The 24,103-nt window shown below is 41.7% G+C and overlaps 1 protein-coding gene and 1 long non-coding RNA gene across 4 annotated transcripts in view; one reads left to right on the top strand and one right to left on the bottom strand.

The window, feature by feature from the left end:
- Positions 1-24,103, bottom strand: part of MAML3 (mastermind like transcriptional coactivator 3) — a 407,804-nt gene that overhangs the window by 196,647 nt on the left and 187,054 nt on the right. The window lies entirely within an intron of this gene.
- On the top strand, positions 8,018-11,139 carry LOC133364429 (uncharacterized). Its single transcript, XR_009757939.1, has 3 exons — positions 8,018-8,126; positions 8,851-9,021; positions 10,631-11,139. It is a non-coding gene; the product is annotated as an uncharacterized LOC133364429 (long non-coding RNA).

The raw sequence follows: 24,103 nt of genomic DNA, 5'->3' as shown, positions 1-24,103 counted from the left end.
ACTTTTTATGGAAAATGCCATTGTGACATTGTCACAGTGCAGCGTTTTACTCCTGTGTTTTTTCAGACATGACTTGTGGTGATATGTTAAGGGGAATGAACGGCTAATGTACATAAAGACTGGCTATTGTGCACATTCACCAGGTCTCATGGAGAACGTGCACATTCTTTCTGTTGGTTGTGGGTGGAGAATTAGTGATGAATAACTTCTTACTTGCTCCACTGTCTGTTTCTCAGATTTTTAACTGGGGTAGTGGTTTCAGATTTTCTCTCTTTTATTTTATAGCAGAGTTGCATTATGAAAACAAGAAACCCTATGAAACAAACAGAAAATGGGGTAATTTAGAGGCTATTCATCACCAATTCCCCTGCTATGATACAAGAAACAATAAAAATAGTATGACTTGTAGACAGAAACTTTTAATTGGAAAGGACCTTTGCTGAACAAAACTTATTTATGACTAAACATTATAAAATGATTACAGAATAATCTTGGCCATATGGAAATATATGCTGGATAATATAGTTATGTAAGTGCTATGTGGAACTTCTGTTTTAGTTCCACTTACAGAAAAGCAATGACTCAGCAACACTAAAAGAGTCTGGTGTAGAAGCAACCAGACTTTATTGTGCTATTGGTGGTCACCACTTGTCCATGATTAGAGGTCTCCACCAATCCAAGACTTAAGATTCAAGCTTCATGGCCACTCTTGCTTTTTAACATACTATATTAATCTTGATCCACAATGCACATTTATGTGTAACTATGTCACTTCCAATGGTGAAAGTTGTCCAGGGTCTCAGGGGGTCTTAGACCCCTTGCTTTTTGGGCAGCAGGATCCCAAAGTCTCTAGCATCCTATGAGCCAATCAAGATGAAAGGGAAGTGTGTTAGCCACTGAGAAAAGTCTTCTAACATGCTTCCTTGTCCTTTCCTGCTGCTTGGAGCCAATCAGAGTAAAAGGAGGTGAGTCAGCCACTGAGAAGACTCTTCTCAGTAGTTAACACTCTCCTCTTTCATGCTTATTGGCTCCTAGGGTTGTCTGTTGTTGTGGGAGAAGGCATTAACAAGGATTTCATTCTCAACCCAGCAGCAAAAAGGAGGGAGGAGCGTGGCTATGACTATCATGAAGAGGCCCTGCACTTCTTAATTTGCCACTACACTACTGTTTACTTCTGTTAGAGACTGCCCAGAAAAAGTATAAGCACAAGGATAGAAACTTAATCCTATTAATGGTCTAATTAGAAGTTAGAAAAAACAATATAGAACCAAAGAGATGAGATACAAAGTTGCAGCAGTCGTCTTTAAAACAGAGGAGATGCTAGGAGAAGCCACCCTCTTAACTCCCGGGCTGCCTCTTTATGATCTGGAAGGGCAGCTAATCAGCAAACTCTTGGGACCAAGGAACAAAAAATGTGGACGCTCCTTTAATTCAAGCAAGAGACTGGATTACCATAAACTTATATAACCAGAGCCCTAAAGACCTAGTATGTGGACTCTGGTGGCTTCTATTCTCCATCTCAGGTTTCTTCCAATTTTGCAGTAGCTTTAAAATCAATGCTCTCTCTCTCTCTCTCTCTCTCTCTCTCTCTCTCTCTCTCTCACACACACACACACACACACACACACACACACAAGTCTTCTGTGAGGCTGCAGCTCTGCCAAACAAGGAATGGCCCTTGAGTGCCAAGTGTGGACTTTTTGCCAAGTTATACCAGTGGCTGAGACTGTCATATACTCAACCCATCAGGACAGCCCATGCCTGCTAAATATTTACCTAATCCAGTTTGGTCATTCAACCTTCAGGCCTTATAATAAATATTATTATAACAGGCAGCTCTTGGACACTCAGTGCTGTTCAGCTTCCTGAGGTCAACCCCGGATTTTGTTTGAAAACAAGTTGTTCAGTCATATGTTGTAGGGTGCACAGAGAAAGAGAGAAAGAAAAAATGGATCACTCCAGTCTCTCTCCCTACAGAGGCTCGCAGTTCCTGTCCCTGCTGGAAATACTTTTGCAAGAAAATAAACAAACATCGGGTTCCCACAGCTCCTTCTCACAGTAGCCAGCACATCAGTCACTAATGCTTCTGGTCCCTGTATCTCCCCCCGAGATTCATACGTCCCTTGAGAAGTAGTGGACACTTCAGTGTATCTTTTTTTCTTATCATCCAAACACTGGCATAGCATTACACAGCCAAATGGCAAGTAAAGTAAAAGGGATGAATGGAGGGGGGGGGGAGAGAGAAACCTAAAGAAAAAACTGAAGTACCATTTTCTAAAATAGGAACAACAGAATCAAGTTGAATGGAGTGTTGTAAGCCATCTAGTCCAACTCTTGTTTGATCACAGCTGGGAAAGTTCATTTTAAAAAGGAATTGCTTCAGGTTCAAGTTCAACATGTCCCAAAAGGAACTAACTCTATATTCGTCCTTTTACAAAACCAATTAGTTTGGTTCATTTAACAGTTTACAGGTTACTTCATCCAAATGATCCTCGGGTATTTACATTCAACATTCAGCTGTACTGAAGTATAAAATAGTCTTCTTAAGTATATTCTTAGTCTTCTTAAGAAAATGTCAAAGCATACACTCAATGGAATGTGAATTATTTAATTTTCCCCCCGCCCCTGCCAATTATTATCTTAAAGCTTAAAGGCCCAAAGAGTCTAAAGAGTTTTTAAAAAGTGTAAGAGAATGAATTTGAAGGTAAACAAGAAATCATTCAAAGTTCTACTTCAAAACACACTTAATTGACATTCAGTTCTCCCAGCAGTTATGGGAACTACTTTTAGGTGTAGTTCAGAGATTTCTGAACTAATACAGTGAACATTATTAAACTGAACTAGTTCATTGTAAGCATCATGACTGATCCAGGAAATCCAGAGTTCGACCATCCCCAACAGATGGCTCTACCCTTTGCTTGTAGACATCAAGGACAAGAGAGCCCTTCACCCCTCTAGGTAATTGTTCAGCTTGACTTCTAAACTGCTCATACTGTCAAAAAGTTTCTTCAAACAGAAATCTGTACTACTGTAACTTAAGCTCATTCAGTCTACTCCTACCTACTGGGGCACCAGAGAAAAAGTTTTTCCCCTCTTTTATGTGTCCTGCAAGGAGATGCCTTGGATCGGGGGGGGGGGATTGGTTAATTTGTTGATTTCTGTGTCCCTAAAATTTGCCATCTGTTTAGAACCAGAATTGTATCTTGCGCCACTATGAATATAGCTGCCTTAAAGTCTGTCCCCAGGAACCTTTGGACATGGATTCCAACACCTTAACCGCTACACCACACTGGCTCTCTCATGACAGTTAAACCAGTTTAAATCTATAGTGATATATCCCTCCCTGCTTAAAATTTCTGGCAGATCATTGTGAGCAGTTCTCTTCCAATTTCCAATGTCTAAAACTGGATAGCACCAGGTTGAAGAAGGCAGACCTAGGAAAAACATTTCCTGCAGGAAAAACTGGGGAAAGTATGGATTTAGTATGCTAACTGTATATATAAATTCTAATATTAAGGTTCTTTGGGCAAATGTAAAAGAGAGTGCTCATGTGCCTGAGAATTTGACTAGATTTTGAACTCTAAGATGCCTGGAACCCTGATCTGCAGTAAAGTGTAAATATAGACGTGTCCTTTAGATATTGAACCAAATGTTCTGATTGATTCAGAAAGATAAAGCTTATACATGACTCAAGAACAAGTCTTCCAAGCTTGCAAAAAAAAATTATGTTGTTGACAACATGTCAACACTCCAGGGGGGAAAAATCCAACATTTCACAAAGGTGCATAGTATTCTAGTTGAGATCACACACTTTTCCATGTACAGCAACTGATCAAGCCACATTCATAGCTACCTTTTATCAAGGCTATGTTCATCGCAAGATACATATTTTCTACTACTCTTAAAAGACTTTTTAATGTACAGGTGGCTTAGAATATGTACACCTGTACAGGCCAAATAGATACAGCTGAAAAATAAATTCTGTTTCAAAATATTATCAGTAATCAGTAAAAAAGAAAATGTACCTATTAAATGGTATGTTAGATGTTCATTCCAGCCCCCTCTGCCTCACAGCAAGTTACGATGGAATAATAATAATAATAATAATAATAATAATAATAATGCACTACAGCTTTTAGCCATTCTTAATACTCCATGTGTCAGGTCATGGTCTCCTCTGCCTTTAAAACACATTATAAATTCTTGTTCTCGGCTCAAATCCTATTCTGCAGGGACTGTGGCAAATGCCACTTATGCAGCTCTTCTGCCCACAAGTTAAAACAGCCTGGATAATTTCGCTGCACCATGCTAATGCGAGTGATCTTCCAATCCCACAGGGCCAGTTTAAATGGTTTACCTTAGACATGTGAATTTATGTTGTTATATTATGAGAGCTTTTTTGGGGGGGAAGGGGGAGTTTTCACAGGTGACAGACTGCTCAACCACATAATCTATCATTAAATAATAAAACATCTGGCCACTTTTTTATGCCAATAACCAGGAAAAATTAGTAAGAAAAGAAGTTTAAAATCTACACTATAGAAAATAATTTTGCTCCTGTTTTGACATCCTAACTAATTTTCGTATGTCCTTGACAAATTTAACCTTGCACTTTGTTTTGTCATTCTATTAATACTTTTCATATATATCATTACTGTTTAAGACAAAAAAAAAAGATATAATTTTGATTTAGTTGGACTATTCTTTTAAAGTATTGCTCCCCACAGAGGTGGCCCAGAGCATTTGCTGTGAGACTATGGCCACATTCAGACTTCATGATAACAAGCTGCAGGGAGCCCTCAGGCTTGTATACCCTCAATTTCTCTTGTGCAGCCAAGTGGAAGATGCCAGAAGTTTATACTTCTGGTTTCAGTTAATCCCAGCTTGTCAGGATTGTGAAGCTGGTTACAAAGTTGGCCTATTTAAACTAACTATGGTTAGCATAAGCTATGGGTGGGCCGTTGTGTGTGAATCCTGAGCGGGCCTTCTTCATAGTGGTGTCTCAACTGTAGAACTGCCTCCCAGGGTGGCAAGGATGGTCATGACACTGATGGGATTCCACCACACAGGGAAGACTTATTTGTTCTCTCAAACATTTGGAGGCCATGTTTAGTTCAACTTTACTTTTTTTCAGCCTCCAGTCCTTCTGTGTTTTAGACTGATCATTATGATTTTATTATTCTTTTGAAATTGCATTCTTATCTGTTTCTGTAATTCCTATTGAAATGTTTGGTTTTGATGTAAACTTTTTTTTTTTACAAAAAGCGGTATGTAAGAATGCAAAATAAATGAATAAACAAATAATGACCCCCAGTTCAGACAAAATGGAAAGCCATGGTTTATTAAAAACAAAATTAAAACTTTCCATAGTCCTCCTCCAAGCTGGATAGGAGGAGGCAAAGGGAAAGGACAGGCAAACCTAAACCTCACAGAGATTCCTGCACATCATGATAAACATGTCTGTTTATTAATAACTACCTTGCCAACTATGAAAGCAGTGAATGGGGAAGGAATACCCACCCGCCCTCCGCGTGTATCTTAAAGGAAAACATTAAAAAAATTCTCTCTTTTTCTCAACAACAATTTAGCATTTATATAGAGCAGCCTTCACCAGTGTGCTGATTAGGGCAGGCAGGAGTTGTAGAACAAACGCCTGGCAGGCACCATGTTGGGGAAGGGTGATGTCCAGCTGTATATCATTCAAAGTACTTTGCATATTTTATTTTGTAATCCTGAAAGACAGGTCATTATCCCATATTTTGCAGGTAGAAGAGGGGTACAGTTAGGAGGGTTGTGTGGGAAGCCACCAAGTGAGTTCATAGCTGAGGTGCTTGAACTAAGGGCTTCTTGGTTCATAGCTCAGGCTCAGTTACTGTGTTACATCATCCCACAACCAATGCGACACACGTGTGTATCTTATTGGTTCTCAAGAATGAACAAGGAAAGGAGAGCCCTGGCTCTCATTCTAAATAAGGAGCTTTATTTCCCCTCTTACAACCTGTTAATAAAGTAACTTGAGCAAAGGACAGCAAACCCTGATCTGTCTCTCTTAACCACTTTGACACAGGCAGAAGTGCAGGGGAAATCTCTCTCTCTGCGTGTGCGTGTGTGTGTGTAAAGAAAACAGGAATCACTCTTTAAATGTGAGTGGTTTTTCTTCCTTTTGATTGTGCCCTTAACATAAAATGTTCTCTGAAATAAACTTGAGTTTACTTCTAAATACTTTTTTAGGATTGCCATATTAGCATCGCAGAGTTGAATCTGATAATGATCAAGTCATAGGAACACAGAAAGCTGCCTTATACAAAGTCAGACCATTGGTCCATATAGTTCAGTGCTAGTGGCTCTCCAAGGTTTCAGGCAGGGTTCTCTCCCAGCCCTACCTGGAGATGCCAGGGATTGGACCCGGGCACCGCTGTGCCTCTAAGCTACAGCCCTTCCCCTAAGTCAAGAAGGACATTGCAGAGAGTAACCTCTGCAGCTCCTTACCGATTAACACATATGTACGTACTATATTATGGAATGCCACAGCTAGAGGACAGGCTTAAACCATAGTGCCTCAGTCCAGGAGGGCCTGTATGGTTTCAAAGGATAGTTTTAGCCAAACTACAGGGGGAGCCAAAGTAGAACAGACTAGTAGCTAGCTAATCTTCCTCACGTTGAAAGGCTTCTGAGAGGCTTGTGAGTTAAATACAGGGTAGATAACAAAAGTTATCAGAACAGTACAGCCAAAGAACTAAATTTCAAACTAGTGCTAAAAGCAACACTACCAGTTTACACACATTTACTTCAGTGAACGGAAGACTGTGAGAAGATTGTAAAACCACAAGGCTGCTATCGTTGGTTCTTAAAGGAATCCTTTCAAAATTGCACCAAATCCATGTATTACAAAACCATCACAAAAATAGCAACAAAATACCACTAAAGTTGAGAGAGAAAGAGAGAGAGAACCTTTAAAGAAGCAAAGCTTATAGCATGCTATAATTAAGCTCACATCCTGATAGAGGGAGCATGAAGTTTTATTCTAAATATAGCAGACATCCTCTTTATTGCACAAATTTCCCCTCCTCTCCTTTTTAAAGGAAAATGTAAAAAATGAGTCACTGATATTGTCGTGGCCTCCTTACCATTAAGATTTACAAAACAAATCAAGAAAAAACTAACTAAAACAGAAGGCTTTTATTTCATTTTTTTAAAGTCTAATGTTGCTTTGAGTTCTTTAAAGGAGCAGGCAGACAGAGATTATGGAGCAGGAATTCTTACCAAACTGAACCCCTGTATGCAAATAGCTGGAATTAAGAAATAATAATAATGTTCTCCAAGGCAATCACCTAATCTTGTTCTATAATACTGGCATTTTCAACAGCTGTATTACATGCTGTTTTGTTTACTGAAATATATTTTCTATGTGGCCTTCAGATGCTCCATGAGCTCTGTGGATTTTCAAAGACTGAAATTTGTCAAAGGAGTAAGCTATTCTGTGATGACTGGGGTACATTTGCTAGTGGTGATGATTGCCAGGGCACTAGAAGGCTCAAAGCAAAGGCTCTGGAACTAAGAGCAGCAGGGCCAGGAAGGGTATTTTGCTTAACTTATAAGTTCAAGCAAGTAACAAAAAACATGGCCTCAGTCAGAAGCTTTCAAAACATGTTGTGTTTTAAAAAGAGAAAAACACAAGACATTCACATGGTTACACAACTCCTCAGGAAATGCATAGATTCTGAAATTCGAAGTTCAAGAAAAGACCACACTGAGCGAAGGATTCTAGAATAATCTTATTTCTATGGAGAAAGCCAGAGTAGTTTATGAGGTAGGGCCGCTGCATTGCTGGAACAAAAGAAGAGTCTGAGGCTGCAGACACACTAGCTGGTTCAAAAGCAGCCAGACTGTTTTCTCTGGATTTGGTCTGAAACATTTGCCCATGGCTGGACACATCTCCCTTACCTACTGCTAATTAGGACTGCCCACAGCAAAGCATTTGGCCAATCACTGTGTCTGCCTGAGCCTACAGCAAAGGCAAGCATGTTCATTTGCCACACCTGGAGTGGCAATGGGGGTTGATGGCCAATCTCTTTTGAAGTCTGTGTGAAGCTGACTTCAAGGTAAAATGCGCTTGAGCTGCAAAAGTAAGTTTCCAGGCCTCATGATGATTGTTGTGAAACTTTTTTTATTTTTGCAACGCTGGTAGCACAGTACTGGAAGATTGGAAACAAGAAAATAAGTAAAAAAATCATTATGTTTCCTAAATCATTATTTTTTGGTCCATTCAAATGGAATATATCAAATCAGGTTCTTGACATTTGAAGGTTATATTACATATGTTGTATGTTGTGCACCCACTGCACATGTTACTAATATATGCATTTTATCTGGAGCCCTCTAGTTCGTAAGATATATTTTAAATTGGCTCTCAATAATAACTAAGATATATAAAGGAAATACATATGTGCTGTCAATGCCAAGAAGCTCAAAATATCACATTTAATACTGCTCCTTGCCTTCCAGTTTCTTGTGTTTCAACTAGCACTTCTAGTACAGATAAGCAAACTGGAAACTTCTGTATTATACTGCAAAAAAACCCAAACCTGTAGTATTTTACAGGAGCCTTCACAAAAAAACAGGATAGCATGAATATGTTACAACGAGCAAGTCTACTGTTTCCCCCCAAGGCTATAGCCTTTGTGGTTTCTCTAGTACTGTGCATGCATACCTCTGGTGTTTACCATCAGCAATTTTCAACATGCTGACATGGCTAAAAGTGACCACACAGCCGATGTGAGCAGGCTAGAAGGAGAAACGCAGGCAGAAACACTATGATCTTTTGGCTCAAACTTTGCACTTTTTTGACAGGAACTTAACAAGGTGGCCTGGTTATCACGGGAGTGGATTCGATTAGTGCAACGTGGAGCAGACTCTCTCTCCTCGCCTTCTTTTTCATTAACTAACAGAGCTTTGTTCCTGATGTTGCTATTTTTGTGGCTGACGCAGCATGCGGAGGAGGGAGCCATTCCCACTACAAAGGTTATGTTTCTTTCCCTGCTGCTGGCTCACAAAGGGCTTTATACTGCTTTCCTAACAATCCTTCCCATGTTTTGGATCATGTGGTTTATCTGTTTCTTAAAGTTACCTGAAAACTGCTTGTAAACAGAAAAGCGATTAAGGCTGCAATCCTATATCCACTTACCTCAGAGTAAGGGCCTCTGGAATCAATGGGACTTTCTTCTGAGTAGACATAAATAGGATTGTTTTGTAATTCCTTGGGAAATGGAGAACCAAATTCAGAAATCAATATTTTCTGATTATATTTTTAGTGCTGGATGGTGGTTTATAAAACGCATTCCACCAGCACTTTTTTTAATGCAGAGTAATTTAAATAGTAAACATTTGTGCAAAGCTTCTGAGAAAGAAAGCAATAGCCAACCCTCAAATAAAATGTAGAGTCTGAAACTCTGAAAAGGTAGGCAATCTAATCATTTACTAAGGCATACAATGAAAGAGAAAGTCCACTTTACAAAAGCATCACGAGCACTTAGTAAGATGTAAAAATCATGAAGCTTCAGAAGTTTCTGCTTTGAAGCCGTTTTTGCCCTATTTTCATTATCAGTTTATATACATGAAGGATAGGGATCTTGTGATACTCCAGATGTTGCAGGAGTACAAGTCCCATCATCCCTGATTCCCGGCCATGCTGGCTAGGGCTGATGGAATCCAGCAACATCCCTGGTATATGATTTCTCCCCCCTCCTCTGCACCACACACCTTGCACCTGCTTCCAGGAGCTGCAAGAGACAGCAGCCACTCCTGGGTGAGGTAGTCCCTCCCTCTGATGAGCTCTAATATCCGATTGCCTGATTTATGGTATTTTAAATATACTGTAAGCTATCACAAGAACTTGGTTAGAAAGCAGGGCATAAACATTTCAAAACAAATAAATAGGTTGCTTTATTTTGAGAAGACATCCTATCATTGTTAGGCTCTATATGGAGAGAACCAGCAGCAGCAAAAACAAGAGAGACTCTTGGGACCTTAAAGACTAATATATTTATTGGGGAATGAACATTTGTTGGCAAGAGTCTACTTCACCAAATGCAGGTAGAAGACACTAAACCCCTTTCTAGAAACAGGTTCTTCTGTATTAATAATGCATGTTTGGCAGCACAATCCTTTGCGTATTTACTCAGAAGTAATTCACACCAATTTAGATGGGCTCTATTCCCAAGTAAGTGTGAATAGGATTGCAGCCATAATTAACTATATTTATTAGAGTTTAGGGGCATAAAACAGATTGCCAACAAAATGACCCCAATATGCTTTCAAGCAGATAAAACAATTATCAACAATATCCAAATAAAATCAGAAAAAAATGAAAACAAGTGTACCTAGCTAGATTACAAACCCTGACAGAATTGTCAAAACAGGCATCTGAAATCATACAACAAAGGTGCCTGCATAATAGTAATAGGCAAGGACTGCCAAAGCAGAGTTGCTGTCACACTGAAACTTCAACTCCTCCCAAACGTATGTTTTACAATTTGTTTTGCTTTACAATGCACACTTCAAGCTTTTATTGTATTTTGCCTGCATGCTGCACTTAAAATGATTACGTATGTTTTCTTTCCCTCCTTTGCAGGGAGGTGAACTTCATAGAGCTCCTAATGATGAAGCAGCCAACATTGGACTACTTGCCTCTCACATTATGGTGATGATCTTTATTAGCATAGAAATGAAGATCCAGCTAACTCACTATTCTGAAAACTATGTTAACAGGTCATCTCAAGACATTTTGGTCCCGGGGAGAATATCCCCTCACTTTTCCTTTCCTCTGCATTGCACAGATCTGTATCTCCAAAATAAACACTGACAGACATGATTTTTTAAAAAATGTATAACTATGGGTGAAGTGAGGAGCCTAACCTGCAATAATGATTGGGAATATAAGGTGTGAAGGTGTGATATGCTGTATTCTTGGATATAGATCACTGCATAATTAGCAGTAGTTTTCTTTTTCTTTCTTTCTTTCTTTCTTTCTTTCTTTCTTTCTTTCTTTCTTAAATGTATCCCTCCCCCTCCAAATACATGGACAATATACAGAGAAATAGTAAAAGCTCAATAAACGCTATAAAAGCAGCATCCAATAAACAGGTCAACAAAAGTTAAAATGTTAAAAGGCCTGGGAAAATAAAAAGGGAAAATAAAAAGGCTCCAGAAAGACATCAGAGTGAATGCAGGCAACTCTCTCTGGGGTCTTCTCTTCAGGGCGAATGTGCTACTGCTCAATCCAGAATTTGTTATGGTTGAATGGGGAGGGGATGTATAGGTCAGAGGATGTAACTTCAAGTCAGATTCAACCCTAGCAACTGGGAGAGCTGCAAGAAGCTAGGGTAGCAGAACAAGGGAGCCAATGGAGGGTGTCATATGGGAAAGGAGAAGAAAATAGCACCTTACTGAGCCAGCAGAAGCAGAAAGCCTCTGCCTCTTTCCATTCATCGGACAAGTTATGTCTTCTACTCCCAGGACACATCTACCAGCCTTTCTTTCCAAGCAGGACTACTACAGATGCAGAAAAATCTCCAGCCATCCTTGTCATGTTCTTACGCTTACTGCAACTGCTAAAGCTTCAGGTGGGTGTCTGATCTTGGGCAGTATCACTAGCCACTGCCATGCCATCCAGCAGGCTTCATATTTCCCACCCAGTAGACTTTCTTCCTCTCATTTATTTATTTATTTATTTATTTTATTAATTATATTTCTATACCGCCCAATAGCCGAAGCTCTCTGGGCGGTTTACAGCATAAAAACATCCAGTATACAATTAAAAACATATATCAAACACATACAATATAACAAAATAACTAAACATAGTTAAACACATGGACATGACAGACACAATCCTAAAATGTTAAGTATAAAAACGTATTAAATCAGTTAAAATATGAAGCTGTTTAAGATGTTAATGTTAAAATTACTAAAATTAAGATTGTGAGTGATAGATGTAGGTGATAAAAGTAGATATTAAAATGTTAAAATGCCTGGGAGAACAAGAAGGTTTTTACCTGGCGCCGAAAGGATAACAATGTTGGCGCCAGGCGTACCTCATCAAGGAGAGAATTACATAATTCGGGGGGCACCACAGAGAAAGCCCGTTTCCTTGTTGTCACCTTCCGGGCTTCTCTCTGGGTGGGTCCCCGAAGGAGAGCCTTTGATGTTGAACGTAGTGTACGGGTAGGTTCATATCGGGAGAGGCGCTCCATCAGGTATTGTGGTCCCAAGCCATGTAAGGCTTTATAAGTCAAAACCAGCACTTTGAATTGAGTCCGGAAGCGTATAGGCAACCAGTGCAAGCGGGCCAGGATTGGTGTTATATGTTCACATCTTCGAGTTCCTGTTAACAATCTGGCTGCCGCGTTTTGCACGAGCTGCAGCTTCCGAACCGTCTTCAAAGACAGCCCCACGTAGAGAGCATTGCAGTAGTCCAATTTTGAGGTTACCAGTGCATGGACAACTGAAGCAAGGTTTTCCCTGTCCAGATAGGGGCGTAGTTGATAGAAAGCACTCCGTGCCACCGAGGCAACCTGTGCCTCCAGTGACAGGGATGGTTCTAAAAGAACTCCCAAACTACGAACCTGCTCCTTCAGGGGGAGTGCAACCCCATCCAGGACAGGTTCTCCCATCTTGTCAGGAGAACCACCCACCAACAGCATCTCAGTCTTATTTGGATTGAGCTTCAATTTATTCACTCTCATCCAGTCCATTACCGCGGCCAGGCATCGGTTCAGCACCTTGACAGCCTCACCTGAGAAAGATGAACAGGAGAAGTAGAGCTGCGTGTCATCAGCATACTGGTGGCAACGCACTCCAAAACTCCTGATGACCGCACCCAGCGGCTTCATGTAGATGTTAAAAAGCATGGGGGATAATACTGACTCCTGTGGGACTCCATATTGGAGGACCCAGGGTGCCGAGCAAAACTCCCCAAGCACTACCTTCTGGAGACGACCCGCCAAATAGGAGCAGAACCACTGCCAAGCAGTACCTCCAACTCCCAGATCAGCGAGTCTCCCCAGAAGGATACCATGGTCGATGGTATCAAAAGCCGCTGAGAGATCAAGGAGAATCAACAGGGTTACACTCCCCCTGTCTTTCTCCCGACAAAGGTCATCATACAGGGCGACCAAGGCTGTCTCCGTGCCAAAACCGGGCCTGAACCCCGATTGAAATGGATCTAGATAATCAGTCTCATCCAAGAGTGCCTGGAGCTGATCCGCAACCACTCTTTCTAGGACCTTGCCCAAGAATGGAACATTCGCTACCGGACTGTAATTATTAAGAGTTTCTGGGTCCAAGGAAGATTTTTTCAGAAGTGGTCTCACCACCGCCTCCTTCAGTCAGCCAGGGACCACTCCCTCTCGCAATGAGGCATTAATCACTTCCATGGCCCAGCCGGCAGTTCCAACCCTGCTAGCTTTTATCAGCCAAGAGGGGCAAGGATCCAATGTAGAAGTGGTTGCATGCACCTGTCCAAGCATCTTGTCAACGTCCTCGAGCTGCACCAATTGAAACCCATCCAACAAAGCATGACCAGACTGTGCTCCGGATACCTCATTTAAATCCACTGCTATAACACTGGAGTCCAAGTCCTGACGGATGCGAGAAATTTTGTCCTGGAAGTGCCTAGCAAATTCATTACAACGGGCTTCAGATGGATCTATCATGTCCGTAGGGCCAGAATGTAACAGCCCTCGGACAATCTTAAAAAGCTCCACCGGCCGGCAGATAGAAGATTGAATAGTGGCGGCAAAATATTGTTTCTTTGCCGTCCGAACTGCCGCTAAATATAATTTAGTGTAGGCACGTACCAGTGCAAAACTGCATCCATCAGGAGTTCGTCTCCATCTGCCCTCAAGCCGTCTCCTATGCTGTTTCATTGCTCTCAGCTCTGGAGTGTACCATGCAGCTGTATGAGCTCTACCCAGGAGAGGGCGCTCAGGGGCGATCATGTCAACTGCCCGGGTCATTTCGGTGTGCCACAGTTCGACCAGGGTTTCGACAGGAGCGCCAGCCTTATCAGCCGGAAAACTCCCCAGAGCCTTTTGAAAACCATCCGGATTCATTAGTCTCCAGGGGCGGACCATCTTAACAGGTCCCCCACCCCTGCAGAGGGGGAAAGTCGCTGTAAGTCTAAACTTCAACAAGCGGTGATCTGTCCATGACAAAGGGGCTGATGTAAGACCCCCTACCTGCATATCACCTTCATCCTGTCCAGTTGCAAAGATCAGGTCCAGAGTATGCCCTGCCACATGCGTTGGGCCAATAGTATATTGGGACAGCCCCATGGTTGTCATGGAAACCATGAAGTCCTGAGCCGCCCCAGATAAGGCAGCCTCGGCATGGATTAACATCCCCCAGCACCAGAAGTCTAGGGGATCTCAACAATACATCCGAGACCACCTCTGTCAGCTCAGTTAGGGAGTCTGTTGGGCAGCGGGGTGGGCGGTACACCAACAAAATTCCCAATCTGTCCCGTTGACCCAACACCAGGTGCAAACACTCCAGGCCAGTAGCTAAATGGACAGGGTGCTTCGAGAGAGAGATGGAACTTCTGACTTCCGGGAAGGGTTGCTTTGCCTGTGCTGCTCTGAGTCGAGCTCTCATCTCAGAAGAAGCTTTTTCAGCTTAAAAATCAGTCACAACACTCTTTTTGACTGGTAAAGATTTTCTCCCGGTCAGGGAGAAACGTAGAGATTAACCACAAAGCCTGTTTTTGTGGGGAGGACTGGATTTCATTTATTTATGAGAGAAGGTTCAAACTGCAATGCCGGACGGACTTTCATCAAGCTCTAGCTGATTACAGCGACACGTTTATCTTTTCTTTAAAGAAAAACGGACTTTAACAGGCAGATAAGCATCCTTCTTTCTATTTTCTTTTTTCACTTGGTTTAAATTGGTGCAGCAAAAAAGAGATTTGTCAATGAATCAGCTGTGAAGAACTAGGTGAGTTAAGGCTTTTCTCTTTCACTAACGAAATTAAGGAGGAAAGAAATAGAAAAAGCTTATCTTTGTTTTTATCGCAAAAAGCTGTCCTGGAGGTGCATTCTAAAGATACCAACGGAAGAGGGATTTCTATTTCGAGGAGGGGGGGGGATTTTTTTTTTTTGGTCTATTTCATTTTGACGAATCTGCTTGTTCACGATGCCACTAATTGTTTTGATGTTGGGAACTAAGTTTGTTTTGTATTCCTGAACACATAGAGATAAGGCAGGCTGTACTGTCTACACTGATATAAGCAAGCCTGGAATATTAACCCAATTGTGGCTGAAATAATTTTTGTTTTTGTAGTTTTAAGAATGACAACCAGGAAAGTGATTGAGACCATGGAAGAAATTATGCTTCAGAAAATAATGGGTGAAATTGAGATAACGAAACAAACCCTGAGACAGGGTAGACAGGAGATGAAAATTGAATTTAACAAAATGATGCAGGAGCTTAAAGAAATAGTGGATTCTGTGAGAGAGGAGTTTGATGGGATAGGGAAGCTACAAGCCCTGGAGATTGGAACAAATGTGAAATTGGAAAAAGATTTGGAGTTTATGGATGTTAGAAATAAAGTTTACTGTTTGGAATTCAACGTTGTCTCTGAAGAAATTAATGAAGATTTTGGTGTTAAACTATAGTTAAACTATAGTTAAACTATGGAATTTGCTCCCGCAAGATGCAGCTTGGATGGCTTTAAAAGAAGATTAGACAAATTCATGGAGGACAGGGCTATCAATGGCTACTAGCTGTGATGGCTGTGCTCTGCCACCCTAGTCAGAGGCAGCATGCTTCTGAAAACCAGTTGCTGGAAGCCTCAGGAGGGGAGAGTGTTCTTGCACTCGGGTCCTGCTTGCGGGCTTCCCCCAGGCACCTGGTTGGCCACTGTGAGAACAGGATGCTGGACTAGATGGGCCACTGGCCTGATCCAGCAGGCTCTTCTTATGTTCTTATGTTGGTAAAGTTATCAATGTCTTGGATAATTTTCTGGACTGGAATGATGTGATGGAGCTTGACATAGAAAAAATCTATGGAGTTGGCTACAGATATGTGACAGTGGAGAAATTTTTAAGAGATGAGCCAGTGCATTTTGTAAAAAAGAAGAACAGAGATATGACTTTGCAGCAATATTTCAGCAACATATTCAGAATTCTTGACTGGAATGATGTGATGGGGCTTGACATAGAAAAAATCTATGTAATTAACTACAAATATGTGACAGAGCAGAGATGCACCCAGAGCAGAGATGTGACTTTACAACAATATTTCAACAACATATTCAGAATTGATGGCAAGGACATATTTGTGATGGGGGAAATTCCCATCAGACTCTTGTTATATGACTATGGCTATGACAGCAAGATCATCATGGGATACTGATAATGGATGAATGGATACTGAAACCACTGGATTTAACAGGACTATTGAAGATGGAAGATGGAATTAATATTGATAATGGAAGAATGGTTATGGAAATTATTGGACTTAACAGATTTGACGAGAAGGATTAATTGATATGTTTACTTGGACTATAGCTATGACAACAAGATTATTATGGGATACTGATAACGGAAGAATGGCTACTGAAATTACTGGACTTAACAGGATTATTGAAGATGGAAGATGGAATTAATATAGATAATGGAAGAATGGTTATTGAAATTATTGGGCCTAACAGATTTGAATCAGATGGATTAAGCGATATGTTTATTTGGAGAAAAATTGAAAGATATATCTCTCAAGGAACTGAAACCTCTCTTTGACTTTTTGTGGAAAGAATAAAATAATGTTTATGAGATTTGATGATTAATTAAGATAACTACTGGAGGAAAGTGATTTTATAATATAATTTTAGAGATAGGATTGTTATATATTGTAGACCTATAACTGATCTGCGACAAATCGGAAGTCAACATCTTATTTTATTGTTTAATTGTTTTTGTTTTGTTTTGTTTCTTGTCTTTGAAAATTTGAATAAAAATTAATGATTAAAAAAAGAGAGAGAGATGGAACTTCTATAGACCACAGCAACCCCCCCTCCCCGGCCCTCAGACCTACCTTGATGCTGAACCAAATACCCAGGTGGGCACAGCTGGGAGAGACTAGCTCTACCCTGTTCACCCACCCAGGTCTCGGTTATACATGCCAGATCAGCCCCCTCATCCACGATGAAACGTCTCTCCCGATACGAATCTACCTGTACACTGCGCTCAACATCGAAGGCCCTCCTCTGGGTGCCTACTCAGAGAGACGCCCGGAAGGCGACTACAAGAAAGAGGGCCTTCTCGGTGGTGGCCCCCGAATTATGGAACAGCCTTCCTGATGAGGTTCGCCTGGCGCCTACATTACTATCCTTTCGGCGCCAGGTGAAAACCTTCCTCTTTGTCCAGGCATTTTAATATTTTTAATATTTTAATATTTAATATTTCTATATTTGTTAATAGTTTGTATTTGTATCTAATGTTTTAACAGACAGTCATACGACACACCTTTTATAACTGGATGATTAGTTGGTTTTTTAGCTCCTTTTAAATTGTTTGTAAGTGTTTTATTTTTTATGTACACCGCCCAGAGAGCTTGCTATGGGCGGTATAAAAGTTCAATCAAATAAATAAATAAATAGTGAATGAGAGAGATCTTGTTATGGACCGATCTGGCATTCAGAAGCAGCATTCGGAGATCTGAGGGCTGGCTGATAGGGCAACCAACAATCCTGTGGATGCGCGGAGGACCGGAACACGGCACAGCCATTAGTTGTCTGGGCCGTGTTCCCCTCTACTGGCAAGTCCTCCGCACAGCGCCATACCTCCCTTTACCCGTCACTACCTTAATTGGGGCCTCCGGAAATCCTCCCAATCAATTTTGACTCCTCTCTCCCAGGCACATATTGCAAACTCACACTCACACACACACTCACAACCATACACTCCCCACACAAACCCACACAGCAGTAACCACTATAGAGTCACTCTTCTTTGGTGCAGCTTCGTTGTTAAAAATCAAGCCGCCTTTACAAAAAACGAGCAGCGCCACCATCAACTTCCTCCTGCTTTGTAGGAACCCACTGCTACCTCATTCTCATTTTGCTCTGCAGTGAACACAGGAAGCTGCCTTACACGAGCCATTTGTTCATCTAGCCTAGTTTTTTGTCTACTATGACAGACACTGGCTCTCCAGGGCCTCAGGCAAATATCTTTCCTTGCTATCTTATCCTTTCAGCTACAGATGCCAGAGACCGGCTCTGGGACTTTCTGTAAAGAAAGAACTTACTACTGAGCTACAGTCCCTCTGCCTGGCTAGGGAAGGGACAGTCTGTGGTACCTGCATCCTAGACAAACCAAGATGCAAAAGATGCTCTCTGGATACTTCTTAGGTCTGTCTAGGACAGAGCTTGGAAATAACTCGTTATTTTTAACGAGTTACTATTAATTCGTTACAATTTTAAATAACGAGTGGGTAATTCCATTACATTTGGCAAGTAACGTAACGAAGAGTAATTTCCCTACTTTTCAGCTTCAACTTTAACGTTTCCACGTTAGGTTGGACGTTACTTGGGGGCGGGAACAAGGGGAAGTCAGCTCCTGGCTGTGATTGGTTAACACAAGACATGTGCCTCACACTGATTGGACCTCTGCGCAGACTGTCTCTTCCCTCGTGATCTGTGTTAGGAGGCACGAGGGAAGAGGTTGAATAGGCAGGGGGAGCCTGCTAGCGTCTGACTCTGAGAGGAAAAAATGGACGCCGGAGGAAAAAGCCAGGGCAAGGACAACAACGGAGGAGAAGGCTGCAGCAGAATGGCGAAGAGCTGTGGAGGTGAGTGATGATTATTTGTGTGTGTGTGTGTGTGTCCCGGTGCGTGTGTTTTCGGCTGGAGTCTCTGGTTTTGGGGGGGGGGGGCTCCGGCTCTCTGGCTACCACCCCTTACTCTCTGGACTCTCCACTTCAATTTAAAAAAAAAAAGTTTCTAGGTGGTCTAATTCCCGAGATATACACCAAAACGTAAACCCCCCCTGAAAAACTTTTTTTTAAACAGACCATGCTCTAGCTACAACTCCCATCAGCCCAATCCAGTGGCCATGCTGGCTGGGGCTGATGGGAGTTGTAGTTTAAAGTAACTTTTCAAAGCTCTGGCTGCAACCCCGCCCTTTCATGATTGTGAGTAAAGTGCAGACTTGTGTTTGTGTTGTAAATCTCTCTTCCTCCAACCCTATTTTTAAAGAAATTAGGCAGGGTTTATCACAGTTTTTATTATGTAGGAAACTAATACTCATTTTTTAAAAAAATGAAGTTTATTTATTTATTTTTATTATTTTATTTATATCCCACCCTTCCTCCCAGTAGGAGCCCAGGGCAGCAAACAAAAGCACTAAAAACACTTTAAAAATCATAAAAACAGACTTTAAAATATATTAAAACAAAACATCTTTAAAAACATTTTTAAAAGCTTTAAAAACATTTTTTTTTAAGAAAAAGTTTAAAAACATATTAAAAAGCAATTTCAACACAGATGCAGACTGGGATAAGCTCTCAACTTAAAGGACTTGTTAAAAGAACAAGTTCCTTATCACTTGAGGCTGCAGTTTTCCCTGGTTGAGTAAGCCCCATTGAATACATTGGGACTTGCTTTTGAGTAAACAAACATAGGATTAAGAACATAAGAAGAGCCTGCTGGATCAGGCCAGTGGCCCATCTAGTCCAGCATCCTGTTCTCACAGTGGCCAACCAGGTGCCTGGGGGAAGCCCGCAAGCAGGACCCGAGTGCAAGAACACTCTCCCCTCCTGAGGCTTCCGGCAACTGGTTTTCAGAAGCATGCTGCCTCTGACTAGGGTGGCACAGCACAGCCATCACGGCTAGTAGCCATTGATAGCCCTGTCCTCCATGAATTTGTCTAATCTTCTTTTAAAACCGTCCAAGCTGGTGGCCATTACTGCATCTTGTGGGAGCAAATTCCATAGTTTAACTATGCGCTGAGTAAAGAAGTACTTCCTTTTGTGTGTCCTGAATCTTCCAACATTCAGCTTCTTTGAATGTCCACGAGTTCTAGTATTATGAGAGAGGGAGAAGAACTTTTCTCTATCCACTTTCTCAATGCCATGCATAATTTTATACACTTCTATACTTTTTTTATACACTTTTATACACTTTTATACACTTCTATCATGTCTCCTCTGACCCGCCTTTTCTCTAAACTAAAAAGCCCCAAATGCTGCAACCTTTCCTCGTAAGGGAGTCGCTCCATCCCCTTGATCATTCTGGTTGCCCTCTTGCACTATAAATATCTTTACAGGTTATATAAATAAACATATTTGATAGTCATGCTTATATAAATATTTTCATGGAATCATAGAATAGTAGAGTTGGAAGGGGCCTATAAGGCCATCAAGTCCAACCCCCTGCTCAATGCAGGAATCCAAATCAAAGCATTCCCGACAGATGGCTGTCCAGCTGCCTCTTGAATGCCTCCAGTGTCGGAGATCCCACTACCTCTCTAGTAATTAGTTCCATTGTTGTATGGCTCTAACAGTTAGGAAGCTTTTCCTGATGTCCAGTCGAAATCTGGCTTCTTGCAACTTGAGCCCATTATTCTGTGTCCTGCACTCTGGGATCATCAAGAAGAGATCCCGGCCCTCCTCTGTGTGGCAACCTTTCAAGTACTTGAAGAGTGCTATCATATCTCCCCTCAGTCTTCTCTTCTCCAGGTTAAATATGCCCAGTTCCTTCAGTCTCTCCTCATAGGGCATTGTTTCCAGTCCCCTGATCATCCTTGTTGCCCTCTTTTGAACCTGTTCCAGTTTGTCTGTATCCTTCTTGAAGTGCAGAGACCAGAACTGGACACCGCACTCAAGATGAGGCCTAACCAGTGCTGAATAGAGGGGAACTAATACTTCACATGATTTGGAAACTATACTTCTGTTCATGCAGCCTAATATAGCATTTGCCTTTTTTGCAGCCACATCACACTGTTGGCTCATATTCAGCTTGTGATCAACAACAATTCCAAGATCCTTCTTGCATGTCGTACTGCTGAGCCAAGTATCCCCCATCTTATAACTGTGCATTTGGTTTCTTTTTCCTAAGTGTAGAACTTTTACTTCCACACAGTTTTGTCATGCTGTGTCCCTATAAGTATCCAATTGCATACTATGGTTGTACAATACTTCCTTTACATTTTAAGTATGCCTTGGGGTAGTCATGGTTCTCCATTGTTTTCATCCTGAGGGGCAGATAGGCTGAGAAATGGTGAGTAGCCCATGGTCACCCACTACACTTTATAGCTTATTTCCATTTTGAAAAATTAATTAAAACAATTTACATGCAGGCAAAATTTATTAAGCGGATTCACACAATATGTGTAAAGCACATCCAACTCGCATTTAAAGCGCATGACTTCCCCTAAAGAATTCTGGAAAGTGTCATTTCCACCTCACAGTTATAGTTCTCACCAATCTTAACAAACTGCAGTTCCCATGATTCTGTGGTGGGATTCATGTACTTCAAACGGGTGTTGAATGTGCTTTAAAGGAATGGTGTGGATCTGCCCTAGGTATGATGTTCATTCAAGAGTGAATTGAAAAGAACAATTTTAAAAGATACTTCTTACTCTTACTCATTTTTCAGACCTCTTTCTGAAGTAAAGGGTCAAATCTGTAAAAACATTTGGAGCAGCCACATTAAAAGATAAGGGCAGGGTATTCCAGGCAGGGGGTTGCCAACCCTGCTTGGATATGGATGTCTTTGCAGAAGAACCCTAGTCAAGGTTTACCAACAGCACAGTCCAAACTATATCTACTTAGAAGTCAGTCCTGTTGAGTTCTATGGGGCTTAATCCCTTAGTAAGTGTGTTTAGAATTGCAGCCTTCAGGAGCCTCCATCTTTACTCCCCAAAGCTCCCATCTAACATCTCCACAACACTAGGCTCCTTTGTCTCTGCTGTGGCCTTCTGGTGACTGCCCTAGCCTGAAGGCACTTAACCCTTCTTGCTGAAAGCAAGTAGGCTAGATTAAATGTTCCCTACCCAGGCTCATATATATAAAAGATAAACGGCATTTTGTCAAAAGTATTTTTGTCTACATTTTATACCTCATCCTTGGTTTTCCAAGTTTGGCATGGAATGCTTCTCATACAGAATTTGAAATGCTGCATATTTATTATCATAATCATCATATTCAAAATAAAAAATATATGTACTGCCTTCAAGTTGATTCCAACTTATGGTGACCCTATGAATAGGGTTTTCATGAGGCTGAGAGGCAGTGACTGGCCCAAGGTCACTCAGTGAGCTTCATGGCTATGTGGGGATTTGAACCCTAGTCTCATTTTGTTCTCACAACAACCCTGTGAGATAGTAGGTTAGACTGGCCCAGGCAGGGTTATTTAGTGAGCAAAAATGATGCAAATAGGATCTCTTTTAATTTTGCTATCGACCTGCTTACTTCCACTCTGATTGGGGCATCTTGCAGCATGGGGAAGAGATGGGGGCACATCACAGCTGAAGTTCACCCATATAGGAGCATTATCTCTTGTTTATTACAGAGACGCCTGTTGCAGGTTTTGCTGCTGAGAGCAGCAGTCAGTTAGTGCGGCCACTTGCGTCACAGCTTGTTGATCCTGAGGAGGCAAAACTAGAAAGTGAGGTTCAGAAAGGAGGCCCTGTGCACGAGGAGGAGGAGGAGGGCATGAAGCAGTGCCAGTTGCCCACAGCCACATCTGCAGAACAGCAAGTACCATGGTTTGGCTTTGAGAAAGCTTGTACATTTGTGAGCCAGAGTGGGAAAAATGTTGTTGTACGATGCAATTACTGCCTTCCAAGGATCAAAAATCTGAGATCAGCTGTTTCCTCCTCATCCAATGTGAAGAAACATTTTGAGGTAAGCCTTTGTGATGCTGGTCCTCAAAGAGTGTCCATTGTCTATTTATGTTTAAATTGTGAAGTTCCTCTTCCATTTTTTCTTGGATTCATGCTTTGTTCTTCTTCCTCAGAGGGCACACCCTGAGAAGCTGAGAGCAATTGAAGAAGCAATAAAGGCAAGGAGACGTGGCCTTCCTGAACCAATGCATGACACCCCTCCTCCCAAAATGCTGAAGCAGCAGCAGACAACCCTTGAGAGGTAGGGATCTGGCAGGGATCTGCTTCTTCTGGCAGCCTGCGTACACCTTTGCTTCAAACTAGATCGGCTGCAATCGTGTCAGGCCACCACCCATACCAACAAGTAAGAACATTAGGGAAGCCCTTTGGGTGGATTACTCCAAGGGAAATGTTGTCTCAAGGGAGGCATCAGAGGGCTTAAGGTGGTAGGCAGGGGCTCCTCATCACAACCTTGGGTTGCTGCAGGTAATCCTTAAGGGTCTGCTGTGCTGCCCCATGAGTGTGGTGACTTGGTCACCTTCCTACCTTCCATGTCATCATCCACAGGCTCAGGCTGGACCCTGAACCAGGGGACATGACAAGCATCAGGAAATGAAGAGCAGATGATGGTTTCCTAACATATATGTGTTCACATATCCTCTCTCTTTCTTAGATACACAATGGAAGCCTTGCTGAAAGCCGAAATAAAGATGGGTGTACTTAATGAGGACAGTGATCAGTCTTCAGATAAAGACCAGGAAGGAGATGACTTAGAAGATGACTTCTTTAACTTTCTGCCCCAGGGCAAGAAGTCAGCAGTGGACACTGCTGAGGAGGAACTGGTGAGGTACCTGAGGTCTCCCAGCAGGGAAGTGTCATCACTCCATGGCTTTCCACGTGTGCTGCGGTGTTTTTTGCAGCACGACACAGGCATGCCTTCAAGCGCCGCAGTAGAACGCCTGTTCAGTACTGGTGGCAACGTAATGACTGTAAAAAGACATTCCTTGTCTGACATGCTCTTTGAGCATCTTGTTCTTTTGAGACATAACAGAAACATATTATAAAAGCATTTCAAGTGTAAAATTTGATTTCAAGAGTTGGGGTATCTTCATTGCTTGGGGGGATGTGAGATTCTGTTATGCCATTATGTTAATCTTATGGATAAAATTTTTTATTCTACTACCCCCTGTGTGTGTGTGTTTATTTTTAATATTGTTTTAGGCTTC

Source organism: Rhineura floridana, chromosome 9 (assembly GCF_030035675.1).
Source record: "Rhineura floridana isolate rRhiFlo1 chromosome 9, rRhiFlo1.hap2, whole genome shotgun sequence".
Taxonomy (NCBI): domain Eukaryota; kingdom Metazoa; phylum Chordata; class Lepidosauria; order Squamata; family Rhineuridae; genus Rhineura; species Rhineura floridana.
Note: the sequence above shows the minus strand (reverse complement) of the source record. Positions and strands in the feature narration are given on the sequence as shown.